Genomic DNA, 9,332 nt, shown 5'->3' on the forward strand with positions numbered 1-9,332 from the left:
CAAAAAAAAAAAAAAGAATGATTGAAGACCTAAATATAAAACCTGAAACTATAAAGTTCCCCAAAGGAAAAATAGGGGCAAATTTAGGAAGAATAATTTGTGGCATAAATAGGCTATCAAACATAATCCAAAATGCACAAACAGCAGAAGAGAAACTAGAAGACTGAGGCCTTTTAAAAATTTAATTCTTATGCTCATCAAAAGACATCTCCAAAAGAGTAAAAGGAGAACCTACAGATTGTGAAAAAATATTTGTCAATGACATCTCTGACTTAAGACATTTCTCTAAAGTTTATAGAAAACTTCAACACCTCAACATCAAAAAGATAAAAATCCAATTAAAAAATGGGCAGAGGACATGAACAGACACTTCACCAAGGAAGGTGTTGAGGCAGACAGCGAACACATGAAGAAATGCTTGTAATCATTAGCCATTAGAGAGATGCAAATCAAAACAACAATGAGATATAATCTCATCCCAACAATAATAGCAAAGGTCAACAAGACAGAAACCAACAGATGTTGGTGAGATTATGGAAAGGATGGAACTCTCATAAAATGGTACAAACACTGGAAAATGGCATGGTGCTTCCTTAAAAAGTTGGAAACAGAAATATCATTTTATCCAATAATCCCACTACTAAGTATATATTTTAAAGAGGTGAGATCCAGGACATGAATAGATATATGCACATCTGTGTCTATCAGCTCTATTCACAATAGCAGAGATGGAAACAACATAAGTGTTCATCAGTGGATGAATGGTTAACCAAACTGTGGTACATATACACCATGGAACACTATGCAACATTAAAGAATAATGAAGAATCCACAAATTACTGAATAATATGGATTAACTTGGAGGATACTAGGCTGAATGAGATAAGTCAGTCTTCGAAGGGCAAATATTTTACTAGTCTGTTATTATAAATAATCAAGGAAAGGTTTGCACAGGGACGGAAATTTTCTTTGTTGGTTACTAGATATGGGAGGGGAGGGGAGGGAAAATTTCTAGCTAGTTAAGAGACATGTATTGATTTGCCTGAAGGGAAAGGCCATATAGCAAAAGTGTGTGACAAGCACAATATCCTTAAGGAAAAGTTAGACATGGAGAGGTTCACAAGAGATACTGACAACAAACGCAAATGCTATTACATATACAATACTGCATTATCAATAGCAACAAACATTAATCTATAAGTGTATGCATAGGTAAACAGGCAAGAATATCAGGTAAAGTAGGCAAAAGGGAGTATACCCATGACTATGTATACGTTTGACAGATGATATTCCAATACATATTTGTATCTCAGCCAATCTATGAGCTGAACAGTTACATTAAGGGAGATGCATTCCTTAGAAGAATCAACCATGGTAGGTCAGAGTGGTCACATTTGTGCAGGGAGAGAGCTAGGTTAGCAGGAATGCAAAGGCAAAAAAGGCATAGGTAAAGTGTAACAACAGGGAAGAAGTAGTGGAAGAAAGATGTTACTTTGTGGGGATTGCAATCAGTGTCAAGTAACAAAATGAGCTAGTGAATGGAAAACAAGTCTAAAATCCTCATGAGTGGACCAATAAACAACAACATGATAAACAAACAAAAGATTGAAGTTGTCAAGAGTTTCAGTGTATTTGGATCCACAATTAATGCCCATGAAATAAGCAGTAAAGAAATCAAATGACATATTGTGTTTGGCAAATCTGTTGTAAAAGAACTCTTCAAATTGTTAAAAAGTGTAGATGGCACTTTGAGGACTAAGGTGTGCCTTACCTAAGCCATGGTATTTTCAATTGCCTCATATGCATGCAAAACCTGGACAATGAATGAGGAAAACCAAAAAAGATCTGATGTATTTGAATTATGATGTTGGCATAGCGATCCCCTTTGGGTTTCCGAGTCAGTAAATCTTTACAGAATGACTTCATTTCCTTTTACAGCTGAATAATATCCCATTGTGTGTATATACCATCTTAGATTTACCCATTCATCTGGGAATGGACATTTCAGTTGTTTCCCATTTTGGCCATTGTGAAAAGTGTTGAAATGAACATTGTTGTACAGGTTTCTGTTTGTGTTCCTACTTTTCTTATGAGTATATAGCTAGGATTGTAATTGCTGGGTCATGTGGTAAGACTGCTAGCCAGAAATCTGGCAGTTCAAATCCACCAGCCAATCCTTGGAAGGAAGGTTGGGCAATCTATTTTCGTAATGATACCAACTTGGAAACCCAAGGAGGGGTTGCTATGAATTGGCTCCAATTCGACAGCTGTGTTAGATGGTAGTTCTATGTTCAACTTTTTGAGGCACTGTTAAACTTTTTCACAGGTACTATGTACTATTTTATATCCCCACCAGTAAAGGATGAAGGTTCCTATTTCTGCACAACTTCACCAATCTTTGTTGATTTCTATTTTTATCTTTGCTATTCTAATGGGGCTGAGGTGTTATCTCATTGTGACTTTGATTTTCTCTCCTTTGACAGCAATAGGAATGGCTAATGAGGAGCATCTTTTTATGTACTTGTTGGCCATTTGAATGTCTTCTTTGTTGACTGTCTGCTCAAGTCCTTTGCCTGCTTTTAAATTTATAGTTATTTTGTTGTTGTTGTTGAGAAAATACACAACAGAACACACATACACACCAATTCAACAATTTCTACATGTGTGACAGTGACAATGATTACATTCTTGAGCTGTGCACCATTCTCTCCATGATTTTCTGAATTGTTCCAAACTCATTAACATAAGTTCACTACCCCTTATGTTTTCTGTCTAATCTATTGAATTCCTGTTGTCATTTCATCCCATCTTCTTAGTTCTTAAAAGAGCACAATGTTCAAAGGCAGACACTCTTCACTAGTTAAGCCAAATTGTTACTTGGTTTTAAGAAAACATTGGGGAATATTTTTGGTTTATGCTTTAAGGTTTTAAGATAATCTCAGGGCAATACTTTCAGGAATACATGTAGTTTCCATTGTTCCAGAAAGTCTGCATTCCATGAGAATTTGAAATTCTGTTTTGCATTTCTCCCTTTTGAACAAGATTCTCCTGCAGAAACTTTGACCATAATATTCAGTAATGATAACCTAGCACTATGCAGTTCTTCTGGTTTCATGGCAAAAGAAGCAGTTGTTCTTGGAGGCAATTAGCCATGCATTCCATTTTGTCTTCTTATACCTGACTCTCCCTTTGCTGTTGTTCCAGCTAAATAGAGACCAAATGGTGTACCCTACATGGCAGCTTGCAAACTATTAAATCCTGGGTGAAATAGGTAGAACAGAATAATTTAACAACATAGTAGGCCAATTAACTGGGATGTCCCATGAATCTATGAGCCTAAACCTCCAAACTAAAAAATTAAATCCCAAAAAGTGTTTTGTTGTATATGAGCAGTCTCAGCAGGTACTCTTTTTGTTTGTGTAAAAACATCTATCATACTTTTGCCAATTCAAATTTTTACAAGCATGTGACTTATTGATAATAATTATAATAATCATCCATGCAGCCCTATACAATAATATTTTCCATCATCATAAATTGAAACTCAGTGTTCCATAAGCAGTAATTGATGCCTTTCAACCTCCCTCCTGCCCATGGTAACAGCTACTAGACTTTGGTCTCTATGTATTTGTCTCTTTTTGTCTTTTTATATAAGAGAGATAATAAAATTTTTATCCTTTACAGAGACTGACAAAGAAAGAAAAAAAGTAAAATATGCAAATAACCAAAATTAGAAATGAAAGAGGTGACTTTGCAACTGACCCAATAGAATTAAGAATTAAAGAGAATTATGAGAGAATAGTATGACAACTATATAACAACAAACTGGATAACCTAGATGAAATAAATAAATTCTTAAAAATACACAACCTACCCAAATTGACTCACAACAAAATGGAAAATTTCAACAGACCCATAACAAGTAAAGAGATTGAATCAATGATGAAAAACTACCCCTTTCCTAAAAAAAAAAAAAAAAAAAAAAAAATCCAGCACCAGGTAGCTTCACTGGGGAATTCTACCAAATATTAAAGAAAAATTAACACCAATACTGTTTAAACTATCCAAAAGATAAAGAAGGGAGGAATACTACCTACTTCATCCTATGATGCAAACAAACCCTGATACCAAAACCAGACAAAGACACTACAAGAAAAGGAAGTTATGTGGCAATATCATTAATGAATATTGACACAAAAATCCTCAGCAAAATACAAATGAACAGAATCCAACAGCATATTAAAAAGAGTCATACACCATGATCAAGTGGAAGGACATTATATAATGATTAAAGGATCAATTGAACAAGAAGATATAACAATTATAAATATCCATGGATGTAAAGAAAGACCCCCAAAATATGTGAGTCAGACTTAAAAAGAGTTGAAAAGGCAAATAGATGACTCCACAGTCATAGTGGGAGAATTTAATACACCACTTTCAATGAAAGATAGGACAACTGGAAAGAAACTCAAAAAATGTACAAAAGAGCTAAAGAATACAATCCACCAAATTGACCTTATAGACATCTACAGAGCACTTCACCCACCAACACCACTGTATACTTTATTTTCCAGGGGACATGGAACATTCTCCATGATAGATGTTATGAAGGCTATAAAGCAAGCCTTAATAAATTTAAAAACATTGAAATATTGCAAAACATCTTCTCAGATCACAATGCTATCAAATTAGAAATCAACAGTAAGAAGATCAATAGAAAAAGAGCCAACATATGGAAACTGAACAGCACCTTCCTTAAGAATTAATGGTTAAGAGAAGAAATAAAAAATAGAAATTAAAAAATTCCTTGAATCAAATTTAAATGAAAACAGAACATACCAAAATCTTTGGGACACAGCAAAAGCAGTGATCAGAGGCCAATTTAGAGCAATAAATGCACACATCCAGAAAGAAGAAAGAGCCAATATCAACACTTTATACCAACATCTCCAACAATTAGAAAAACAGCATCAAGAAAAGCCAACAGTCACCAGAAGAAAGGAAATAAAGATTTGAGCAGAAATCAATGAAACAGAAAATAGAAAGACAATAGAAAAAATAAACAAGACCAGAAGTTGGTTTTTTGCAAAGATTAATAAAATTGACAAACCACTGGCAAATTTAACAAAAGAAAGGAGGTAAAGAATACAGATAACATGAATAAGAAACTAAATGGGTGCCATCAAAATAGTTCCAACTGAAATAAAAAGGATAATATCAGGATACTATGAAAAACTGCACTCCAACAAATTTGAAAATCTGGAAGAAATGGACAGATTTCTAGAAACACACAAATTATCTAAACTAGCACAGACTGAGGTGAAAATTTGAACAGACCCATAACAAAAGAAGAAATAGAACAGGTCATAAAAAATTACCAACGACAAAAAAAGTCCTTGCCAAAAAGGTCTCACTGGAGAATTCTACCAAACATTCAGAAAACTGACACCAATCTTACTTAAATTATTCCAAAACATAGAAAAGGATGGAATCCCCCTGCATTCATTTTATGAAGTGAGCATAACCATGATACCAAAACCAGGCAAAGTCATCACCCAAAAAGAAAACTACAGACCAATATCCCTAATGAATATAGATGCAAAATTCTTTAACAAAACGCTAACCAATAGACTCCAACAACATACCAAGAAAATAATTAATTATGACCAAGTGGGGCTCATATCAGGTATGCAAGGATGGTTCAACATTAGAAAAACAATCAATGTCATCCAACACATGAAGAAAACAAAGGGAAAGAACCATACAATCATATCAATCAATGCAGAAAAGGCATTTGATAAAACACCCATTCCTGATAAAAACTCTCAGCAAAACAGGAATAAAAGGGATATTCCTCAACATAATAAAGGCAAAATAAATGCAAAACCAACAGCCAACTTTATTGTCAATGGAGAGAGTCTGAAGCCATTCCCCTCAAAGAACAGGAACCAGACAAGGACGCCCTATATCACCACTTCTATTCAGCAATGTATTGGAAGTCCTAGCTGGGGCAATAAGGCAAGAAAGGGAAATCAAAGGCATCCAAATTGGTAAGGAAGAAGTCAACCTATCCCTATTTGCTGATGCTACGATCCTAAACTTAGAAAATTCAAGACACTCAGTCAAAAATCTACTGGAACTAATTGAGTGATTTAGCACAGTGGCAGGATAGAAGATCAACATCCAAAACCGGGCTGGATTCCTCTACACCAGCAAAGAGGTTGCTGAAAAAGAAATAAGGAAATCAATACAATTTACAATAGCTACCAAATAATTAAAATACTTGGGAATAAATCTTACCAGGGACACAAAAGACCTGTACAAAGAAAACTATAAAACACTACTTCAAGAAACCATAAGAGATTTACATCAATGGAAGAACATACCATGCTCTTGGATAGGAAGATTGAACATTGTCAAAATGTCAATTCTACCCAAAGCAATCTATACATTCAATGTAATCCCAATCCAGACCCCATCAACATTCTTTAAGGATATGGAAAAAAACAAAAAAAACAAAAAAACCTAACTTTATATGCGAAAGAAGAGACCTGGGATAAGCAAAGCAGTACTGACGAAGAAAAACAGGTAGGAGATCTCATAGTGCCAGATCTCAAAACCTACTAGACAGCCACAGTAGTCAAAACTGCCTGGTATTGGTTCAATGACAGATCCATAGACCATTGGAATAGAATTGAGAACCCAGAAATAGATCCATCAAATTATGGTCAGCTGATCTTTGACAAAGGGCCGAAATCAATTAAATGGGGAAGAGAATGTTTGCTTAATAAATGGTGCTGGCAAAACTGGATATCCATTTGTAGAAAAATGAAACAAGATCCATACCTCACACCATACACAAAACTAACTGCAGACGGATCATACTTAAATGTGAAACCTAAAACTATAAGTTCTTCAAGGAAAAACTAGGGGCAAATTTAGAGGCCCTACTGTATGACATAAATAGACTATCAAACATAACCCAAAATGCACAAACAGCGGAAGAGTAGCTAGATGAATGGGACCTTCTAAAAATTAAATTTTTATGTGCTTCCAAAGCCTTCTCCAAAAGAGTCAAAAGAGAACTAACAGATTGGGAAAAAAAATATTTGGCAATGACATATCTGACAAGGGACTTACCTCTAGAATTTATAGAAAATTCCAACACCTCAACAATAAAAAGACAAATGATCCAATTAAAAAATGGGCAGAAGACATGAATAGACCATGAATATCCTCTTCACCAAAGAAGATATTCAGGCAGCCAACAAATGTGTGAAGAAATGCTCATGATCATTAGCCATTAGTGAGATGCAAATCAAAACAACAATGAGATACCATCTTGACCCAGCACTAGTAGCAAAGTTCAACAAGGCACAAAATTACAAATGCTGGCGAGGATGCAGAGAGATTGGGACTGTCATACACTACTGGCTGGACTGTAAAATGGCACAAGCAATGTGGAAAGCCATATGGCTATTCTTAAAAAGTTGGAATTAGAAATACCATTTAACCTAGCAATTCCATTACTAGGTATACATCCTAAAGAAGTGAGGCCCAGGACAAGAACAGATATATGCACACCCATGTTCATTGCAGCACTATTCACAATAGCAAAAAGATGGAAACAACCTAGGTGTTCATCAACTGAAGAATGGATAACCAAATTATGGTGAATACATACAATGGAATACTACTATGCAACCCTAAAGAATAATGTAGAATCTGCAAAACACCACATAATTTCCTTATTAAAAGTCAAGGAAATGTTTATATATGGAAGGAAATTTTCTTTGTTGGTTAACAGAGGTGGGAGGGGAGAGGCGGGAACACTGTTAGATCAGTAGAGAAAAGTGTTGATTTGGGTGATGAGAAGGGCAACATACTAAATGTGAGTGATCACCATGGTGGCATTGAGGAAGAGGAAGGCATAGAGAGGTATGTGGGAGGTATAGACAACAAAGATGAGCCCTTTTGCACATACAGAACTCTGCTGTCAGTGAAGGCAAACATTCATATATAGGTGGATAGATGAGTGGACAGGCTGAACTGTTAGATATGTCTGTACAGGGAAGAGTGTGCCCAAGACCATGGACAGAATTGGCAGATGATATTTCTACAATTGTATCTGTAAGTTCTGTAAGAATTCCCAGGTATATAGTGGAGCTGACAAGGGACAAGTTTGTAGTCAATTTGTGGCCACAGCAAGCTGTTCAGAGGAGCAAGTAGTTGAACCTGCGGGCTTGAGACCATAGTCGCAGGGGACATCAAGCTCAATTGGCATAACATTCTACACAAAAAACATTGTTCCACATCCACTTTGGCGAGTGGCCATTGGGGTCTTAAAAGCTTGCAAGCAGCCATCTAGATGCAACAATGGGTCTCTCCTTGTCCAGTGAAAAGAAGAATGAAGAAAATCAAAGATTTCTGGAAATATTCAGTCCAAGCAACTAGTACACTATGCAATCTTTAGCCTTTATGACTATGAGACCAGAAGAACTAGATGGTGCCCAGCTACCACTGTCAACCACTGGGAAGGGGAGCTGTGTAGGAGATCCTGGGTAGAGTGCAAGGACAATGTGGAACAAAACTCAAAATAATTTTTTAAAAAAGGGGGGGAGTACTAGGTTTGCCAGTCTGATAGAACCTGATGGAATCAATGAGACTATGGTCCCTAGCTTCCTTCAGGTCTGGAATTGCACCTACTCCTATGGCTTCCAGCCAAACAAAGACAGGCATATGAGCTAAACATTTATATTAGGTAGATAAACTCTTTGGAAAGATCAATCATGGGAGAATAGAAGGGGTGTGTATGCACAGGGAGACAGCTCGTGGGGCAGGAGTGCATGGGAGTGAAGGACACAGGGAAGAGGCGACTGTGGGGAGGAAGTGGGAGGAAAGCTGTTGCATTGTGGGCAATTCCAGTCAATGGCATGAGGCAAAGTGTATGTGAGCTGCTGTATGGAAAGTGAATTTGCTCTGTAAACTTTCACAGAAATCACAACAAAAAGATGGGGGAAAAAAAAGAATTAATGAGAAAAAATATAAAACACACTGGGTTTGAACTGTCAACCTCAGGTTAGCAGTCAAGTTTCTTAGGCACTACACCACCAGAGCTCCTTAAAAAGCACTATGCTCTGGTGGCATAGTGCCTAAGGCATTTGACTGCTTACCAGAAGGCTGGCAGTTGAAGCCCACCAGCCACTCCATGGAAGGAAGACTGGGCAATCTACTTCTGTAAAGAGATACCACCTCAGACACCTGAGGTGGGGTGGCTATAAGTCAGAATTTGAATTGCTGGCAGTGAGTTTTTGAGTTTCATATATATA

The sequence above is a fragment of the Orycteropus afer genome, unplaced genomic scaffold, assembly GCF_000298275.1.
Source record: "Orycteropus afer afer isolate SDZICR_OR568_19922 unplaced genomic scaffold, OryAfe1.0 scaffold00274, whole genome shotgun sequence".
NCBI classification, from domain to species: Eukaryota; Metazoa; Chordata; class Mammalia; order Tubulidentata; family Orycteropodidae; genus Orycteropus; species Orycteropus afer.